General features: G+C 44.6%; 1 protein-coding gene and 1 long non-coding RNA gene across 4 annotated transcripts in view; one reads left to right on the plus strand and one right to left on the minus strand.

Moving 5' to 3' along the window:
* MSRA (methionine sulfoxide reductase A) overlaps window positions 1–21,981 on the plus strand; it is a 438,844-nt gene that overhangs the window by 407,048 nt on the left and 9,815 nt on the right. The gene's annotated exons all lie outside the window — the stretch shown is intronic.
* LOC115290744 lies at window positions 1,375–21,129 on the minus strand. The gene is made up of 4 exons (XR_003908186.1): window positions 21,003–21,129; window positions 10,628–10,730; window positions 2,037–2,073; window positions 1,375–1,412 (listed from the first exon to the last, which is right to left on the minus strand). It is a non-coding gene; the product is annotated as an uncharacterized LOC115290744 (long non-coding RNA).

A 21,981-nucleotide genomic window follows, 5' to 3' on the forward strand; every position in this document is an offset into this window, starting at 1 on the left:
GGCAGAATTCATATATCCATTTTATAGAAGGGGAAACCAAGGCTCAGAAAGGCTGTGCAACTTCCCCAAAGTCACACAGCAGCTAGGAGATAGAGTCAATTCCACAGCCAGATTGTTTTCTATACCTCCATTGCTCTCAGTAATGGACTGGGACCTCTTTCTTTCACAGCCTGCTCTAGCAAACCATATCAGTGACTTTCTAAATAGTTTGTACTGAAGGGTGCAAATATGAGTTGGCTTTTCAAATTTCAACTTAATATTGTAGGTTATTTTTCTGAATTAGATCTCAATTTCTAATAATGTCCATACTTACTGATCATAAATCAATGATCTGCAATTACGTATTCAGTTCAATTAAAACAGACTATCTACCATGTTTACGACACTGCCTTAGGCCCTGGGATGCATGGGAAGGGGGTGGGACCAATAAAAATAATTTCAGTTCAATCTCTGCTTTCACATTGGCTTACAGTCCAGTGGCAGAAGGCAGTATACATACAGCAACCTAGAACAGTCTGGTAAGTGTGACTACAAGGGCAAGCTCAGGGTGCTCTAGGAACACTCCTAAGAGGATACTGGGTTCTGACCTGGGGGAGATGGGAGGCTTTCCAGAGGGTGTTCCTCCTTGGGAGTATGTCTTAAAAGATAAGCAGGACTCCTAACTGGAAGTGTCTAGCCGTGTGGGGCTGTATGCATGTATGTGTGCACCTGCGTGCGCACCCACGCACATGTACATGTGTGTCTGCAAAGGGCTGTATTGGGTAAGGGAAGAGGGAATTCATTCCAGAGAAAAGCAAATGTGATTCTGAGAAACTGTGTGTTCACTGGGGCAAAACCACAGGATGTATGTAGACAGGGGATAAGGAGTGGAGGGATTAAGACTGCAAATTTGGGTGAGGCCAAAATGTGGAGGGAACATTTCACCATATTTTTGAGCAGAGGTATGACATGGCCAGAGATGTGTTTTTAAAAAAGTCATTCAAACAGTGGCGAGGTGAGTGGAGCAGAAGGAGACACTTACAGCCTAAGGCTGTTTGGGAGGCCCTAGCAGACCTGGTTGAGCATGAAGGAGTCCTCTCAACTTGGGGTGAGAAAGGTTATTGCTGTGACCACCCCCCCTCCTATTTTTAGTGAAATGTTGAGACTGCTTGCATGTCCACCGACCCTGGATCCACCCTGGCTACAGAAATTACCTTTAAGCACAGGACAACTTGAAACTCCCCCTAATCCAATGAAAATGCATTTGCCTACTTTTGAGAGTGCTTTTCAGCTTCCTTTGCCCTGCATCCTCGAAAAATGCTGAAGTCCTTGAGATTGTAGATGCCCAATCTTGAATGAGTCTCAGAGGCACATGTCTTTAGTAATAATATGAAGTGGTTCTCCTACACGCACAGCACCTTTCTCTACAAAAGCTGAAATCAGAAATGACATTTCACAAAAATTACCATTTCTATCTGTCTTCACAAGGCCCTCCAAGTACGATCAGGCTCAAGTGGGTGATATCTTGTCTGTACTTTGTCCTGCACAGTTTCTATTGGAAAACCAAGTGTGGTGCTGCTCGTTCCCTTCCCCCTTCCTTCAGGGGCCCGTAGCTACAACCTTTCATGTCTCCATCTCCACAGTGTGAGGCCCCATTCTCCACCTTCCTTTCCTTTAAAATGTTTTTTCCACTTGTTAACTGGGACATTGGCCAGTTACATTACAGAAACAAGCAGAAAGTGTTGTTGTTATTGATGGTTTCTGTCCTTGGTGTAAGTACCAGGCCTCCAGGAGGACACCATTCACACACTTAGCCAGTGCCGTTGTTCTTCGGATGAATCTGTATATTTACACAGAGTGGCAAGGGCCATGAAAAAAGATGCAGAATTTCAATGGAAGAAGATATAACATTTCAATAACTTCTCATGTTCTATATTTGGAGCTTCGGTGTGATAAGAGGCTGTATCACTAAAAGAAAATACTATTTGGAGGAAAACCAGACAAGTGTTCCAGTGAAAATGGGATTTGTTTTTGAAGATTATGCATTGAGAACTTACCCTGCAATCTCCTGAAGGAGTATCCTAGCTGTTAAACCTGTTGAGAATGATTATGGGTCATTTCAGATTCCTTAGAAGGTAAGGTATGAGTTGAAGGTATGGGTTGAAGAGATTTTCTGACATGTTTTTGCCTGTTGAGTGGCCTTGCCCCTTTACCCAAAGGAACTACTGCTAGTAGTATTTCAAGACACTGCTTCCATGTACAACTTTGGGGTTGTTAAATGAGTGAAATCACCCAAGCCGAGGGAAGCTGAAGATCTGGGGTCTGGCTCTGAAACAGAGGTTTTAGCTACTGTGCTGCCAGCATTGTGTGACATTTGTCTTCATAGTACCTTTTGCATTGTACTGTCAGTGGTAGCAGTAAGTACTGGCTTGGTGACTTTGGGCAGTCTACCCTTCAAAGTAGCCTGATTTACATGAGACCTTCCATGACCCTTCCAACCAAAGGGACTCAATTTGATGTTCATACTCAGAGGCACAACCTCTTAGGTACTGATGCCCCCAGTCTGCATCCCAACAATGACCATTTAGAGCACCTGCTGTGTACCAGCTTGTATACTTTAATACTCCAGACATTGGTATGAGTTCTCCATCTCTAGACAGCTTGGAGACCATGTCCTATCCATCTGTTGGATCAATTTTGCAGTTCTATTTTAGCGACCATGTAAGTCTTAATGGCCTGCATGTGTGCATTCACCTTTGTCTCTTGGCTTGATGTTCCCCTAGAAAGGACATTTTCCCTGGTCCTGTTTCATTTTTGTAAGGCATCTATGATGCTTGGGGAATAAATTGAGGCATAAACAAACAAATGGACACATATTTAGAATCTGTTCACCTTTGAATACTACTCCTGCAAGGCCCTAACATTGGCGCTGGTGCTTTGTGGGAGGTGAACAAATGTTGCTTGAATTGAGCTCATTTGTAACACAAGCAACCATTGGGCAAGCCAGTTGACCTGCAGAGTCCACAAGGCTGTGCCAAGGGGTGGGTGGGGCCTGGTGGGGAAAGAGGTGAGAATAGCAGGGTGTGAACAGAGCACTGGTGTGAGCGCCATGAGGCGCGGGGTCTCTCTGGAAGAGCTTGCTTGGCCAGGCTTCAGTATGCTTCTCAGAAATCCCTGAAAGACAGGGGCCACAGCTTTTGTTTGTCTTTGTTTATGATGACAGCTAAGGTAGAGCCTGATGCACAACAAGTGATCTCTGAGTTTGGACTGGAAGGCTCTCTGCAAGTGAAGATTCTTTTTCTTCTCCCTACTTCATGTTCTTTCACTTTAGATTTCCATTTAAAAATACTCCACATTGAACACGAAGATGTTTTTGGAGTACTGGATATATGGATTGAATATAAATGGAAAAACTTCCTTTGAAGAACATTCTGTTTTCTTGTAGTCCTTAGGACTTTTTATTCCTGTTGTTCTAAGTTACCAAAAATGAAAGCAGAAGTGAGGAAGTGAGCCCATTGTAACAGCTTGGTGAAGAGCAGAAGTGGATAGAGGCCGTCTCTTCTCTTGTGTTTTATGTGGAAAACCTTGAACCTGGGACATAACATCAACATTGTAAAAGGTAGTGTGGATTCAGCACAAAGCAAAGAAGATTGGCAATCACTGTGGCTTTAATCAAAGGAAATTTTAAAAATGTAATTTAGTATAAAAATTCACTTTGGAGTTTGTTAAAATGTTACCATCCTCTTCCCAGTTGCCTGTCCACAGTGATTACATTTGAGCCCTAACTAGTCTGCACTGGCCTTCCTGATTTTGAAGAGGCTAAGTGCTTTTCACTCTATCCAGAGATCCCTGTTATAAAATTGTTGGCAAACGGTCAGTCAGCCAGACTTGTTTGAACAGTTCTGGAGCAACCCATCCATCATGAGAGACCTCTCTTTGGAGAAGTTTTCTGCATAATGAAATGACTAGATTCTGTGTCCATGTAATTCCACCTGCTGGTCCTGGTCTTTGCTTTAGAGCAGGACAGAGGAGGTCCTCCTTGTCCCCTTTTCCAAAAGAGAGCTTCCTTTGAAGCCGGCAATGAAGTTCCACTGGAATCTCCTTTCTGGGGTGTTGAGCACACCTTTCTCCTCAAAGGGTCCCTCAGAAGGTCCTTGACCATGGGGGTTGGCTGGGCCCCAAGATAGTCAGATTTGTCACTGTCACTGAAAGAGGAAGGTGCCCGGGCCTGGACAGGGGTGCTCTGCCCAGATGGTGTTGGTGCCCCACACACTGTGCAGGGGAGACGCTGCCTGGCGCCAGCAATCCCTCCACCAGCTGTTCGACCAAAAATAAGTTCTCAGCTGCTGAGGGCTGATCTTTCCACTCCCCTTCTCCTCGGAAGCTGAGAGTCCAGCGGTCTGCCAGCTGGAACTGGGAGATTGGGGATTTTTTTCAATTCAGCTGAAAGGAAATGCAGTACGAGTTTTTTTTTTCTTTCTTCTTTAACCTTATTCTGTCAAAGGATTTGTCTTGTTCTTAAAGGCAAAAAATATCACCATTGACTCTGAATTTGCTTTTAAAATAGCATTAGGAATGGTGGGGCTCCATGGAGCCTTTCTTAGTTCCCTGGCAGAAACCTCTATCAGGAGAGTCAGATGTGGCTTCCACTTGAGTGGAGGGATGGCTCTGGGAAAAAGCCTGAGGGCTGAGTTCGGCTCAGCAGATCTGCTGCCAACCTTTGGATTGATAAACTGCCTATTTGCACAGAGGACATGAGCAGCTGCCCAAACTGGAATTTTCCAACGGCTGCAAAACTTTAAAGTAGGAGCTTGAAGTCATTCCTTTATTTAGCAAATATGTACTAGCACCTGCTGGGTGCCGATACTGTGCTGGGGCTGCAGAGAAGAGCAGAGGGCAGTCCCTGTCCTCAGATATCTCGCTGTCTAGGGCAGGAAATGGACAAGAGAGCAAATGAGTATAGTGTTACTGTGGTATTTTACAAGTGTCCCCTCTAGTGTTAGAGCAGGAGAGACCTGCAGTAAATGGTGGGGGTAGCAGCATAGATTATTTCTGTTGTTGTTATTTATAAACCATTCAGGTACTGTAACACATGCGAAGTAACAGCCAGGTCTACTTCAGATGGTCTTAAGGAGTAATCTAGAACTCATCACAAAGGCAGAAATATCTGATTTGCTTTGGAACACTCAGGTGAACAGTGGAAGTAGGGACATTCCTGGCAAGGGGAACATAATGTGCAAAGGCTTGAAGATTAAAATGCATTACTTAGGGACCAGCAGCAGCTTTAGTGTATCTAAAGCATTCTATGTGTATTGGCTATGGGGGACTATGATAAACATTCCTAGAAATGGGGAATCTTTAAGGAACTTTAAGCAGCAGAGACAAAGTCTGATCTGCATGTTCCATGATCACTCTGGAGGAATGGTAGGGGCTGGAACTGTAGGTAAGGTAGGGGTAGCAGGATGGGGTAAGGGTGAGAAATGATGAGAGAGAGCCTGGATTAAGGCAGTAGACAGAGAGGATGAAAGAGAGGAGAGAGAGATTTAGGGGAAACAATCAAAGAGAATGTCAGGAGGACATCATGACCTACAACCTATTCATTCTGTGGGGAGTGATGGGGAGTAGTGGCTACAAGCAATGAGTGAATGAGGACTGGAGCTTGGGATAGCATTAAGGTTTCCTCTTGTATGTAAGGCTGGCATTGGAGTTGAGATAGGGAAAATAGGAATGAGAGCAGATGTGTGAGAACAGAGAGAGAATTATGTGGATCCTTGCTGATTTTGAATGGTGCACCTGCTTTCAGGGTCTGCTGCCTAGAGGCAGTAATGGTCTGGTTAAAAGATGTAGGGGATGAGCAGCCATCCCCTTTCAGGGGAGTCACATTGCTGAGGTGGTGGCAAAAAGAGAAGGGTAAGGGAACAGTATTAAAAAGGAAGGCTGAACTCTTATACATATGGTCAACTGATTTTTAACAAGAGTACCAAGACCATCTCATGGGGAAAAGATAGTCTTTTGAACAAATGGTGCTGGGAAAACTGGATATCTAGTTTTGTGCTTAATGAAAGTACGAAAGGATGAAGTTGGACTCTTCCCTTATACCATATATAAAAATTAACTCAAAATAAATGAAAGCCAAAGGGCTAAAGCTGTAAAACTCTTAGAAGAAAATATACAGGAAAATTTTCATTAGATTTGGGATAGATTTAATGCTTATCTGCATCAGATATGGCAGTGATTTCTTGGGCATGACACTAAAAGCATAGGTAACAAAAAAAAAACAAATAAGTTTATTTTGCCAAAATTAAAAACTTTTGTGCATCAAAAGACACTAAACAAGAGCAAAAAGACAATCAACAGAATGGGAGAGAATATTTGCAAATTACATATGTGATAAGGAATTAATATCCAGAATATGTAAAGAACTTCTACAACTCAACAGCCACAAAGCAACCCAATTAAAAAATGAGCAAAGGATTCGAATAGACATTTCTCTAAAGAAGATATCCATAGAGCCAATAAGCATGTGAAAAGATGCTCAACATCATAGTCAATAGGGAAATGCATATGAAACTGCAGTGAGATACTAACTGCTTCATACCCATTAGGATGAATATTGTTGTTTTTTTAAAAGTGGAAAAGAACAAGTATCCCTTGCACATGGCTGGTAGGAATAAATTGTGAAAATATGGAAAATAGTTTGTCAGTTCCTCAAAAGTTAAATGTGAAGTTACTATATGACCTAACAACTTTACTCCTATATAGATGCCCAAAAGAATTGAAAGTAGGGATATAAGCAGATATTTGTACACCATGTTCCCAGCAGCATTATTCACAATGGCCAAATGGTAGAAGCAACCCAAGTGTCCATCAAGAGACGAATAGACCAAGCATGGTATATCCGTACAGTGGAATACTATTCATCCTTTAAAAGGAATGAAATTCTAATACATGCTACAACATGGATGAACGTTGAAAACATTATGCTGAGTGAAATAAGCCAGATACAAAAGGACAAGTATTGCATGATTCCACTTATATGTGGTAGTCAGAATAGGCAAATTCATGGAGACAGAAATTAAACTAGTTTACCAGGGACTATGGGCAAGAGAAAATGGGGAATTACTGTTTATATGGGATATTTATTTGGGATGTTTGGAATGATGAACAAGTCCTGGAGATGGGTGGTGGTGATGATTGCACAACAATGTAAATGTACTTAATCCATTGAATTGTATACTTTAAAGTGCTTAAAACAGAAAATGTTATATATTTTTTACCTTTAAAAAAGAGAAGAAGGCAGGGCAGACCCTTACCTTAGGAGGCTCTTTGCTTAGGACTCCATAGTTCTTCTGAGCTTGTTTTGAGCTTTGGCATGGCTGAGGGTTGCCATTCTTTCCCATGTACCCCTCCCATTATCCAGGGCTGTGCTGTGGGTTCATATCCTGCCATCCCTGGACATCTGGCTGAGAAGGAACTGTCTCCAAACTGGGGGAAGGGGGTGAGCCTACCCTGAGGGGTCCTGGCCTCTGAGTTCAGCTCCTGCCTGGATAGGACAGAGAGAGCCTGGAGGGCTGAACCAACTGGGGTTCATCTTCTACAGCCACTAGCTGCTTTCTGGGCCAGGATTCTTTCCTGCATTTACAGCTTCCTCTTGCCCTGCTTTCCTCAGGAGGAGAGCCCTGAGGCTGCATTTTGTGTGTCATCATTCCTAAGAAATAAGCATTCATAACCCCTGCCATGTGCTGTCCCATAGCCCATGATGCTCCCTGGAGGCACCTAGATGATACTTTCTATAGATGGCTTCTAGCTTGCAGAGAGGGATGGGAGAAGGATGAAGGGGTGGTGGAGTGTTAGTTATGGAAACAGTGTCCCCACAGAGGCTTGGCCTCCAGATGTGCCCCTTTCACAAAAGGTTTAGTTGTGGATGGCCAAACTATTTTTAAGAAGACAATAGAGTGGCACTTTTGAATGGTATTTATAGTATCTTTCTTTGGCAATATGGAATCAGTAGGGAATTTTCTAGCCTCGAGGTTTAAACATGGAAGTGTATTTTCCCTGCACTGAATGGCACTGGTGTTGGTGATGAGCTTGGTTTCTCCTGCTATTTGGAGGAGTTTACTTCTGAGAAGCAAAGAGTTTATACCATGACTACCATGTTCCTGGCCACTGAGCCCATGGTCAATGCAAGTACCTCCCAAGTAACAGAGTGGCTCCAAATATCTGAAAATCAGAGGAGAAAACAGCTTTTGAGCAACCAAAACATAAGTCACCAAGTCCCTGCACTAAAACCAGTACACTCTACCCCCGTATGGTTCTGGGTTTAAGCAGACATACTTGCAAAGCTTGAGGTTCTTATTTATTAGCCCCTATAAGTTAGAAGCCACAGATTAAAGTATCTTGGAATGGTTTGAGGAAGGCCCTTTGAAGGCACTAGTGAAGCTTTGGGAAGCTTAGTAGCTGGAGAGGAAAGAAACACCAGCCAAAAACCAGAGAAAAGCAGATGTGAAGATTCCAAAAGCAAGGTGCCTCACTGTGAGACATCACAAGAGAAAAAACAAGAAAAAGTCCCACTATGCTATGCGAGCAGACAGGTATGACACCTTATATGATCCACCAAGCTTGTGGTGCACAACTAGTCTCTGCCCCAGAGCTCCCAGGCCAGTGGAAGGGTGCCATGGGTAATGCGGTAGCTCAGCCCCAAGGCCAACTCAAGAACTGGTGGGATAAGGGGGCCTAGGAGGGCTCTGTGAGTCTGGGCAAGGAAGACTTGCAACTGGGGCTCCTGAAGTGCTCTCGAGCTGGCTTCAACACGCAGGAGAAAGGCTGTCAGGTGGCTCTGTGGAGAAAAGCATTCCAGAAGAGATAGCAGCACAGGCCTCACATGTGTTAGTGGCCCACAGAGGCCCAGCATGTGTGTGCTTTGCAAACCTTGGGTGTTCAGGAAGGCCTTCCAAAGATGAAACTGTTTGGGGGACACATGGCAGTGTGGCCAGTGGGTTCCAAGCTCAGGGGCTAGAGGCACACAGGCGGACCGGAGCCCAGCGCTCCCATACTGGCTGTGTGTCCCTAATGAGCAACATTATGTCTTTAAGCCTTGGTCCTCCAGTCAGGTCAATCGGGATAAAAACCACACCTACCATCTAGGATTATCGTGAGGATTAAAGACAATAAAGTAGTGAGATGCCTGCAACGGATGAGCATTTCACAATGGCAAACACTTAACAATACAGTGGGCGGGAGGCTCGCTGTAGAAATTATTAGATCCATTTTTATTTTATTTTAACGAAGGAAACGTTGTGTACCTGAAAGAAAAAGCTTCAGAGGACCCAGTCCCAAGCCACATCACCCTCTGATGCTCTTTCCAACTCGTCACCTCTGCCCTCTGGTTGACACAAACGGAACACATTGTGTTCCCACAGGGTCAGAGAATGGAGGGCTGCTGTTCTTCTTCCGGTGAAGGAGAGGTTTTCCCCATGGAGTCTCCGGGCTCAGCCTTTCAGAGAGGAGTTGCCCTGAATTTGTTTCTCCTCAGCCCCCGTGACAAGCAACTGTCACACCTGGTACTGAGGCGACAAGGATGCTGGTGTTCCTCCCATCCTTCCCGTGAGGAAGCAAATGAACAGTGAGGGATTTCATCACACCCCCTCCTAATGGAGATGGGCTTCAAAGTGAACAGTTGGCATTCCTGTGGGGACAGGCCGTGTGCTCCCTGCAATAGGCCATCCCGGGGTGGGGCTGCTTCTCCCTCACCTACGATCTGCCATCAGCAGCTGTTTCCGACAGGTGCTCGGGCTCTCCACGACAGATGGTGACCAAAATGGGCTTGTTGGCAGGTTTTACCACACGCCGCCCTCCCATCACACACACTGATGTGTGTACAAACACACATCTGAGCTCATGGCTTTGTTCTAACGGCACCTGCCTTGGGTTTCAGGTGGTGCCAGAGGGCTCATTCCAGAGGACACACTTGGTCCCTGGGGCTGTCCCTGTCAGCCTTAGACCCTTCAGTGTTTGGCCACCAAACTGTGAATGTGGCTCATGCCTGCTCCCGGGCATGGCTTTCTCCCTCCTCTGTTCAGCAGCCACATGTCTCCTCTCTCCTCACTGGTGTGTTCGCCCAGGAGTGTGGCTGTCTTCCCAGGGCGTCCATGACGGCTTTGGGCTCAGCCTGGACACAGCTGATGAAGGCCAAGCTGCCATGGCCACGGTCACAGAACTCCAGATGCTCAGGCCACCCTGCACTTTGCCCCCATCATCTGCTTCCTGGAGAGGGGCCTTGGGTATATTGGATGAGGAGACCCATGGGAACAGGAGCTGCATTCCTGTTGACTGGATCCCAAATGTGCTGGAGCCTCATCTTTGTAACATAGCAAGACATGGCTGTGCCCCTATGCCAGGGGGACCAGGATCATGCAGCTCACCTCAGGAGAGAGGCAAAAGGGAAGAAGTACCCGTGTGGCCTTTCCAAAGGACCCTTTGCCTTCCACTGACCCTGCACCTGAGCAGAGAGCTGCCCCATAACGAGCTGTCTCCCAGCCCCCAGAGGGTCAGGGTGTCGTCGGGGCTGGCGCCCAGCTCTGCCACCACCCGCATCCCTGCCGCAGCCCCGCCTGCACTGTGTTTGGGCTGCTCATTCCAAACAACTCACCAGCCAAGGCAACCAGATGAGGGTGACATCTGGCTTGAGACTGTTGCCAAGTCACTACTGTTCCATCTCTGGCAGGAAGGAGGTGAGGTCTTCGTGCCAGATTCTTAAAGAGAGAGAGAGAATAAAAATGTGTGTTCCATGCCCCACATAACATTTTTTATTCTTTTTACCCTAATGCCTCAGCTGTCACGTTTCCTTCCCTAGAACTTGGACACCTAAGGACCCAATATCCATAACAATTATAGACCAGACTTTTGCCACCTGATGGTCATTAAAGCATTGGAGTAAATGACGTGAATGGGGGTGGAGTAGTGATGTTTAGAAGTGAACTCAGAGAAGATGCACACAGGCGTGCACATGCACACACATGCTCACTCACATGCACATATGTGATGGATCATAATGGACAGGGGGTGACAAGAGGAGGTATTCGCTGAATGATTTCCATGGGTAAGGCTCACTGCTGTCAGGGCTTTTCTAGTGAGTTGAATATAACCAAAATAAGATAATAGTAACTATCATGTTTCCTGCTCTTTCTCAGCATGGAGGAGAAATGGTAATGGTTTTCACCAAGTCTGATTCTTTGTGGAGTGGCAGGCACAGCCACGCTGGAACTATAAACAGGTCTCATCCCATATGCCTGGCAGGGGCAGAGGAGAGGGAGTGCATGTGCCCAGCCAGGGGAGCGGAGAGGCGGTCTAGCTGGCAGTGTGAGGACGGCATACGACACTCACGGCAACTTGTTAACTCTGTGATGCAGGGCTAGTTCCTTAACCCCTCTGGGCCTCTGTTATTCATCCGGAAAATGAGAATTTTGTGGACTTCCAACAAACTCGTGTACCACACCTTTACAAGAGACGATCACTTTTACTTTAGACATGAAGAGGCTGGGGTCCAGAGAGGATGAGTGACTTGGCCAGGTTAGGAGGTAAGTGGGGTGTCCATTATAACAGTCACAGGCACAGAAAGGGCACATGTGGGGTGTGGGGTGCCCATGAACAGGCTCGCTAGACCTTATTTGGGGAACATCAGGCGACAGATATGGGACAGCAAAGTCAGGGAATGTCGGCATGACCTCTTCTGCATTGGCCTCTGTGCGTTGCTTGCTTATCTGCAAGGCCTTCACTTTCCCTCTTGGCATAAATTAAGTTGACAGCCTACTCCCAGACACACAATGTTATTTTTTCACATGTGAACTGCGTCTCCCTGCTCTGTGCTAGTTCCTTTGATTTCTTTGAAGCATGCAGGGGTTTTCTTCTCTTCTTGCAACCTCTTGTTGCTTACTTTTATGGTCAGCTGAGAACACCTTGAAATGTAGCCAGCTCCAGGCACCAAGGTGAGATTCATGCTGAGGATGGCCTTGAGTCTTGCCTTGTCGGATGTGACATTTTCTTTGTCATTTGTGAATGTGATAAACAAGAGTTCTGTATTTCCCAGTGCAGGGGCTGGTGTAACACACCTGTGTTCTCAAATGCAGCTTTTTGTTGGCTCCCCTCGGTCCATGCCCAGAGTGGGGGTTAGATTCTAGGGTGGTGGCGTGAGTAAGCAAGACCAGATGGAGGCTCATAGCAGTCCAGACAGAGGCTGGTGACGACTGCGCCTACAGAGTTTCCGTGAGGAAGGGGTGGCTTCAACATTTGCTTGATAAATATGATTTGCTATAAGACATCAGGGAGGAGAGATGTATAGGTTGGGGGACAGGTGGCTGATGACGTTGTGTACCAAGAGAGGGCACAGAAGAAGATGAACAGCTTTGGGAGAAGGAAGAGTGACATCTCCAGTTTCAGATGTGCTATGTCTGAAGCCCTGGGAGGCTGAGCAGCAGGACTCAGTAAGCAAGTAAAGAGAAGGGTCAGGAAATGGTGGGGGACAGAAACACGGAGAGTGAGTCATCTGTGGTCCAAACAGCACAGTACCTGGAGTATAGGATAATTTATACTTTTATTAAAATTCCCACTTGCTCATTATATTTATATTTTAACACCTATTCTCTATCCTATGATAGTTGCATTCTGAATCCTGATCAGATATCAATTCTGAGAGTTTTGTCAGGGATCACTTAAATCTATGATTTCATCTGGCAATGCGAAGGTTCTTTGAGTGGATTAATAAGATTGCAAATAAGAACCAACAGATAGAAACTTCATAAACATTCAGTGAGAAGCATTGGAACACATGGAAAAGGTTCTATACCAAATTCTAATTTTGTTTCAAGGGTAATCAGGAGATCAGGAGCACAGCAGAAAATCTGTGCTGTCACAAACAGGAAACTGGCTTACGGACAGGAAATAAACGCCAGAAAGAAAAGGTCACATCACTGGGAGAAGTATAAAAATCAAGGTACGCAGGGCCATTAACTTGCACCAGTTTTATTCTACATCTTGAAAGGGGGATTTGTAACTAAAGCCCCCAGATTTTTAGATGACGTTAATAACCTCATCCATCATATTGAAAGCAGATAATGTGAGTAAATATCCTACCAAGGGCCAGGTATATTGTCACATAGTGGATATGAAATACATTTTAGTTAAGAAGGCAGCTGTAGTGAGTGGTTAACAACATGGGCTCGGGAGTTGGACTCCTTCAAATTCTGGCCCCTTCTTCTCTGTGCTGAGTGCCGTCCTCACGGGAATGGAATTAACAGTACTACTTTCGGCAGAAGGGCTGTTACGAGAACTGCATGAGTGACCCACACAGGGCAGTGCCTGGCTGAGTCAACACCTGAGGAGAGTCAGTTCTTAGTTCCTCGCCATCACTACCCTCTCCCCCTGTATGCACATTCTATCCTTTGTCTTCTAGAAACATGGCTTTTCCCCCCTGGGGTCTTAGTAGACACTATGATGATCTTTCTTCATGGAGAAAATCAAAGGAAGAAATATTGTCTTCCAGGGCCTGTGTCCAGAGTTTCTCCCATGGCACTGCCAGTCTCACCCACTGCCATGCAATTTGTGGCATTCCTGCTTGGCCAGGGCCACCAGCCTGCTAATGTGGGGAGTCCAGGCCACAGGCTGTGTCTTCAAAGTACTAAAAGTCTCTGTGACATGGAAAATCTTGAGTCATTCACTTGACTATGCCAGGGTTAAACAGGAAGGCTGGAAAGAGGCTTCCACTAGTCAGGCTCTGCTTTTCCCACCTTCTCTGGGCATCATCCCTGCACCTCAAGTTCCCACAGTGTGACATTGCAAAGGTTAAAAAGATCATAATATCTTCAAAGATAACTATCACAGTATGAGCAGTACTACTGAAGTGGAAAATACTATTTCAGATAAATAATCTCACCTGTTCCTTCAAACAGCAGTGAGTGATAAGTACCTTATCCCCACTTTACAGAAGAGAAGGCCAAGCATCAAGGTCATATGGTTGGGTAGAGGCTAGAGTGAAACTCAAACCCCTCTCATCACTAATATCTGTATAGAAATGATCTACTCAAGATCCCCTGGAGATATGATAAAGATACAGAGCGCTGCTTTAGAGATATAGCATCATTGTCTTAACTCCAGTTAGCATGGATTTATATTGCCTTAACCGGAAACTATGCCAATTATATTGTATTACCAAATTTAAGTTGTATAATTAGCTTATGTTCCTGCCACCTTCTCTTGAGGGAGTTCCAGTTCTTCCACTGGTTCTGAGCCTTGGAGAAAATTAAAATTATGTTTTGGCAAAGAACACTCATAGCCTATTTTGGATTCTTTCTTTTTTACTTCTCCATTTCTTTCCTCCCTCCCTTCCTCCTTCCCTCCCTTCCTTTCTTCTCTCTCTCAAAAAAAAAAAATCCTGTCTGTACTTCATTACTAAGAAGCCTGAATAGAGTCTTCATTAATGCAGACCCCTCCATCTTATCTTCACTCGGGTTTTCTGTGTCTCTTTGTTACTGCATTAGCAATTAGGAGAAGTGAAGAGGCAAGAGCCCTCCAATGATGCCTGCTTAGAAGTTTAGATGATGTTGCCTGAAACTAGAAAGCAGTACAGGCCCGTCACCTACAGTTTCTGGGCCACGCACTGACAGTATCAGAGGGACGCAGCCCTTTGCAGGCCATCCTCCATGTACTCACACTGTGTCATTTTTAAGCTTTAGAGAAAACCAACAAAAGCTCCTTTTCTTTCTTTATTTAACATCATCGTCTCTTCTCTACCATGTGAGGCTGGAAGCTAAAGCATTAAAGCAAAATATATCCTAAATGCATTTTCCCTTCCAGCTTGTATTTTATTTTATAGTCCTATTTTTAGTTTCCTTTGATAATAAAAAAAAATTCCAATCATTTCATTCTTAGCCCTAGACAATACAGTGTGAGGTTATACATAATGCAGCCCCGGGGAGAATTTCTGCATGCAAGCTGGCCAGCCTGTTTGCCGTTGACAGATGTAACCTACTCCAGGGCAGAGAAAGTCTCCAGGGAGGTTTTAATTTCTTAATATTGAAATGAGCACAACTTTTATTGTCTTAATCAGTGAATAAAAAAACAATAAAGTTGCTAAGTCTCATTTTTCAAACTCCACATAAGAGGATTTTAAGAAACTGCAATAGCTTTTTAAGTTACTGTTGAAAGTTAATTTTCTCTGTGTTCACAAAGATTCTTCCAGCAGTTCTGCAGATAGTCATGCTGCAGTTAAGTGAAATACTTTTCCGAGCTGTTCTGGAGAAACCTCTCCTCGGCAGGGAAAGGGTGTGTGCTAAGATGTGCACAGGGTCGTACCCTGTCTTTGGAGAGAACATGATTTGGCCTTCATCACATTTCATGAGCTCAGAATACAAGAGTATCCATTTAAATTTGCAGCAGAAATCCTTTAATGCATGCTGCATTCTTTCAGGATGCGTGGTGCTTTAGGCAAGAAGCTATACTGAGGAACATTTCCGACGATGAATAAAGAAAGGATTTACTCATGATAATTAATGGCCTTTATAAAGTTATAATGAACATGTTTCAGCTGTTGGTACAAACAAGTAATTTTATACACTAAAAACTGATGTGTTACATATAGTCATTCTTATGTGTTTTTAAATAAAATCCAATTTAAAGCCATATTTCTTAAAAGAGAAAGTTTCTCAGTTGCAGGGACCATATGCTATTCAATTCTGGTTCCCTAGTACCTTGTACAGTTCCTTAATAGGAACACAGTAAATGTTTCTTGAATTAAATAAAAAAGGAAAATTACTTACAGAGCAGTGTGTGTGTGTGTGTGTGTGTGTGTGTGTGTGTGTGTGTGTGTGTGTGTAGAGGGAGAATGAGAGACATATAAGATATTATATACAATAGAAAACATTGTTACAGATGTAGAGCCATTTAGGATGCACAATGGGAGCACAACAGAGTCTCCAGGGAGTATTATGTATTTGAAATCAAAACAGAACTTGGGCATATATAAAGAATTCTCAAAATTCTACAAAACCAACAAATAAATCAATTTAAAACACCGGTAAAGGAGTTGAACAGACACTTCATCTAAGAAGATATACAGAAGACAAATAAGAACATTAAAAGATGCTCAGTGTTCTCAGTCATTGGGGAAATCACATTGCAACCACCTTGAAAGACGACTCCATACCAGTTAGAATGACTATAGGAAGAACTAATGGCAATACCAAGTGCTGACAAGGAACTCCCCCACATTGCTGGCAGGAATGCAAAATGGTATAACCAGTTTGGAAACCCACTTGGAGATTTTTTTATCCAGTTTTATATAAATTTTCCATGTGACCCAGCAGCCCCACTTCTTAGTCTCTAAGAGTATTAAGACTTATATTCACTGCATAACCTATTCTTGGATGTTTATAGCAGCTTTATTCATATTAGCCCCAAACTGAGAACATACCTACAGTATGTTCCAATGTCATGTATATATCTGAAAGGCTCTAATCTCTCACCTCTGTGTGACCTTGAGGCCCCATGCAAGAAAGAGAGAAGGAGAAGGCAGGGTTGAAGACTGCTGTAGCCATGAAGCTATGTTTGCGCCAAAACACACACATAGGGCCAAATGGACGACCATTGCTTCATGGCATTTAAGGAACGCTGCACCCACTCATTAGCTGGTTATTTGTTAACCAAGCAGAGACTGCAGCGGCTACACATGAAAAGGCCACACTGACTTTGTAGAATTAGTTTAAGAAAGTCACTGAACAAATGAACTGCAGGCTTCATAACAACAATATACCAATGGGGAGGGTAGCCCAATTTTCAGAGTCACCACAGTAAATTATTTTAAATGCCCAGTTTTCAAGAAAAAAGTATGTGATAAACATGGGAGCAAGACTTACTAGACAAAGACTTGAAATAAGCTATTAGAAATATGCCCAAAGAACTAAAGGAAACCATGTCTAAAGACTTAAAGGAAGGTACAAGGACAGTGTCTCAACAAATGAAGAATATCCATAAGGAGACAGAAAATATCAAATAAAAAAGGCAACTAAATAGAAATTCCAGAACTAAATAGAAAGTCAAAGGAACAATAACTTAAATGAAAAAAAATCCTCACTAAAATGAAAAAAAATCCCTAAAGGCTCAGGAGCAAGAATGAGCAAATGAAAATTCATTGAGATTACTCAATCTGCAAAATAGAAGTGAGAGGAAGAAAGAAGAAAGAAGGAAAGAAAGAAAGGCAGGAAGGAAGGAAAGAAGGAAGAAAAAGAAAGTACGTCATGATGGTTGCACCACTCTTGAGACTGTGCCACGAAACACCAAAGTGTAAACTTTAGCAGGGTGAATTTGGGGACATGTGAACTATATCTCAATAGAATAGTTATCTTAAAAAAGGAAGCACGATTCAGAAAAGGTTCTGGAACACATGGCTCCAAGAGTGACTGTGTTCCACAACAGGAGGTTAACCTCATTTACAGTTGGGGGATTGAGCCCCCAAGGAGGGAGACAAGCTGTCCAGTGCTTGTAGTGGAAGAGACATGAATTTCTTTATGCAGTCCACAGTTATAGTGACCAGCCAGGCTTTCCTTGGTTTAGCACTGACTGAGAAGCCCCTTCACCCTGAGCAAACAAGGGCCGTTGGCCACTCTGCCTGCAGTTCAAATTGGGATGAATCTCCGTTCCTGCAGCTCTGAGTCCCTGGAGTCATACATAAATGAGAAACTGTGATATTCAGGAAAGTTCCTTTACCTTGCTGAATTCAGTGTTCTAAACTTACACAGCTGGCATTTCACTTTAAGTTCTTTTCTATTCAACCTTTAGGAATGAAGGATCTTTCCTTTTAATAAAATCTGCATTTCATCCCCAAGGTGAAAGCCAGTGTCCTTGGCTTCCTCTGAAAAGTGACAAGTGGATTCTTTTGTATACTAAATACTAAGAAGATAGGGAAAAAAAAGAGGTTGCAGTTAATTGATTTCAGATATGAAAAAGCAGATTGTAACCCCTTAGAGATATAAACAGAGGAGAGAGAGAAAGAGAGGAGAGAGAGAAGGTGCACAAGAGAGAGATATCCATTTCCTGTAAAACTAAAAGCCATGAAAGTAAAACTCATATAGAAAAAGTCATTTTAATTCCTTTTCAAAACCAGCAGACCTTAAAGGCAAGATCAAATCAAAAGAAACCAGTAGTCTTTGAGTGTATGATTGATGTAAGTCATCTCATGGATGAGGAATAATACTGTGTTGGCTGGCGCAAATGGGCAGTGGCACATTCCAGCCGTCCTGCCCTGAGCTGTTTCCCCCGGTCTGAAGCTGAACTTCCCGGCTCAGCCTTTTTCCTTTCCAGTCCAGGGCTGCAGCCCAGCCCTACCCAGCCTGGTGGGCCTCCATCTTCCAAGGCACAAAAACAGAGAAGAAGAAAGGACCCAATTTTTCTTGCACCCACAAAATGGTTCTTGGAACTTGTAGCTATGGGGAAGTAAAGGATAATAACTAAGTGATGGAAAAATAAACAATAGCCCTCTCCTCCCACAGCATCCCCACCTTAGCTCAGTTGGTCTTAAAGTCATCACTGTGGGCAAGCAGGTGAACCTCAGAGGCATCTGCCAGCTTTGCCTGGGTTCAAGTGGTTCCTTTAATCTTACAAGATTACAAGGCAATTTACAAAGTGCCTCTGCATGTCACTGTGGTTGCAGGGCCGAGGATGAACGGGAAGTGTGTGCCGAGTTACCTTAAATGGGAGCAGACAGAAAAAAGGACCATAACCTTGATGCCTCCAAAGCTCACTGCCCTACCTACTTTAATCTCTTCACGATATTCAGCTGGGTTCTTTTCAGCCTTTCCACCCTTCCTTTCCAGGCCTTTCAGCCATGTCCCAGTTTGACATGCGCCCCCTTCAGGACCCACCTCAGCGAGATTAATCTTTCCTTCCTCCATGTATTCCAGCAGAGTCCCTCTGCCTGTCACTGCCTGTATGTCCTGTCTGTTCTGGCAGAATTTTGACCTCCTGATGGATGGACAGTAGTCCTCTGCACTCCCCAGCATGTGGGCATGGCTCCCGTTTTGTCACATTTTAGCTATCCTGCCACACCTTCAGGTGGTCACACCCTCATCATATAACATGACTCCATCTCTAAACCCCAAGCTCACTGCAGGGAGTTTTGCCTTCTTCAGTCCTACGTCGCCAGCACCTGGCACAGTGCCTGCTACATGGTAAGCACTTATGTTTTGATTTCTCACATACCCTGTCATTCCCACACTCTGGAGAGAGCTACCCCAGACCACCTGTATATGCCTAATGTCTTGCACATTCTGTGGGACATAGTACATGCCCCACAATGATTGCTGAAGTTGATTAATTAAGTGGAATTGCAGAGTTTAAAATGTGTTTGCAGAGAAGTGACCAGCCTGCGTGGAGCTGTGCCTGCCTGCCATGACCCCTCAGCATCACACCCCACACCAGGGGAAACCAGGCACGTGTAATAGAGGAAATACGATATTCTGTGTGTGGACTCTGCTCCAGATTGGCATTGCCCTCACTCCAGGATCTGGGGTGGCAGTGCTGGCCACTGTGGCTAAAGGGGAGAATCTCATGCTGGACAGTTTCTGCCCAGAAATGACATAGGTCCCTTCCGCCGGCTGACCAGTCATGTGGGCAACCTGACTTCAAGAGGGAGGGCAGGGAATGTTGGTGACCGCTGACACAGGCTCGAACACAGCTTCTCAAATTCTAACGTGTCCGTGGATCACTTGGAAATAATTTTTAAATTTGGATTCTGACTCTGTAGGTCTGGGGAAGGGGCCAGATTTTGCATTTCTGACAAGCGACTGGCCCATTGTTCACACTCTGAGGAGCAGTAGTAAAGCTTTGAATCCTTCCTGGCCAAACTGAGCTCTCCCTCATTTCTCTTTCTCTGCAGAGATAAAATTCATCGTGTAGCTCTGTCATTTTGTGTTGAAAACCAAGAAAAATATCCTTGCTGGTCAGAAGACACTCGTGATTTACCACTAGGGTGAGGGGGACACAGAGAAGTAGGTAATGAAAGCCATTAGCTGTCCTGTATAACTGCAGGGTCCAGGGAGGGACAGCGCAGGAATGCTGTAGCTGTTCTAAGGCCAAGCTCATTTCATCTGGAGGCCACCATTTGCATAAGCAGGTTTTGTAAATGCACCAAATTAGATCTAATTATGTCACCTTATTTTGACTTTCCCTCCTTAGTTTCACAGGAAGGGTCAGTGCGGCTCTGATTGGACCTCGTGAAGGCTCCAGCCCCTCTGAGCACTTGCCTTTTCTTGTCAGTGTCACATCATTTTTCCAGGGATCTTCCACTGGCTCTGACTTGTGGCCCCTGCGTGTGCTAACAGCCACTGATTGACTCACAGGGGGTGAGTCCATGGTGCCAGAGCCTGGAGCCCCAGTTTTCCAGGGTCCTCTGTGGTGTGGGACATGAGCAGCCTGTCCCTCTTCTGTTTGTGGCCAAACCACTATGGGCAGGGGCAACCTGCTCCCCACACACCTGCAGTTTTGTGGGTGCTCCGTGCTGTCCCAAACCGGAAGCACATGAGTCTCTGCTCAGCTTGGAATAGATGGTGTTTTTCTTTCTAGCAGTTTTATTTAAAAGCCATGCCAGTCATTTTGTAACCCTTCCCAGAAGTTTTGATTGATGGCAATCTGGTCAGCTAGGAGCTGCCAATGGAATAAAACTGCTGACTTGGGCATTGGCATTGGCTTTGGCTGAGCTTGTTAAGTCTGCACGGGGTGTGTGACTGCGCGCGTGTGTGTGCACACAGGATGGAAACATAGCATGGGATTTGATGGAATTAAGCCTGGAAAGAACTGAAGGGGTCTCTCAGTTCAGAAGGAGAAAGCAGGAACCAAGGAGGCTATATGCCTCGTACATGCTCCCCGCTGCCACTAGAGGGCAGAATGAGAAATAGAATCCAGGTATTTTGTATTTGCTTGGATCGGACTTAGTAAGGCTTTTAAAAATATGAATTGAATAAGGATTGAACTGCAGTTACCTTCCTCTTCTCCTGGTGACTTTCTCATTAGCAACACAGCCATTTCTCGATGAGCCTTCAAACTATGATCCAAATTAAGGACATCTGTCTTGAAAATGTTCCTTGATGGCTGGATACAGACCTTCATGTTTCTAGAACCCTATGGATGGGGAATGGGCAGTTACCATGACAACTTTGGACTGGGTGGCTCCATCTAAAGGTTCTGAATATGGGGTTCTTTGGTAGATTCCAGAAGGTCATAGAATCCTTTAAAATTATAAGCAAATATTTGATTGTGACTTTATGGGAAAGAGTGTCCATAATGTTTATTGGATTCTCACGTGAACCTGTAACCCCTTAAGATGTTAAGAATCGCTGCTGCAGAGTCAAGTTTTTTAAAAATATTTATTTATTTTTAAGAGAGACAGAGACAGAGCATGAGCAGGGGAGGAGCAGAGAGAGAGGGAGACACAGAATCTGAAGCAGGTTCCAGATTCTGAGCTGTCAGCACAGAGCCCAACATGGGGCTCGAACCCACAAACTATGAGATAATGACCTGAGCCAAAGTTGGATGCTCAACCGACTGAGCCACCCAGGCGTGCCAGATTCAAGTTTTTTTTACAGTGATACATTTTCTAAAATGTGAAAGGTGTCTATAGGTTACTCTCAGGTGGGGGTTGAGTGTATATCACACAGCATCCTCATGTGCACTCATATACACATGCACACGAGTGCACACTCAGATGCTTAAGTGTGCACCCACACACCTCTCCCACATACCTGTGCACATACACCATGTGTTAGTGTTTCTAGAGCCAATGCACTCTCCCCCCTTCCTGCCCTGCTATGTAGAATTCCAATACTAGATTCTTGGTGGGTTCATATTGACTGTTTCTGCTCAAACATGCTGGAGAACAGTATAGACTCAGCTCTCTGGGGTCTCACTTACCCTGCCTTCCCAAATCCTGGGCACAGGGTGTGTGTGGGAAGGAGGATGGAA

The sequence above is a fragment of the Suricata suricatta genome, chromosome 1, assembly GCF_006229205.1.
Source record: "Suricata suricatta isolate VVHF042 chromosome 1, meerkat_22Aug2017_6uvM2_HiC, whole genome shotgun sequence".
Classification (NCBI taxonomy): domain Eukaryota; kingdom Metazoa; phylum Chordata; class Mammalia; order Carnivora; family Herpestidae; genus Suricata; species Suricata suricatta.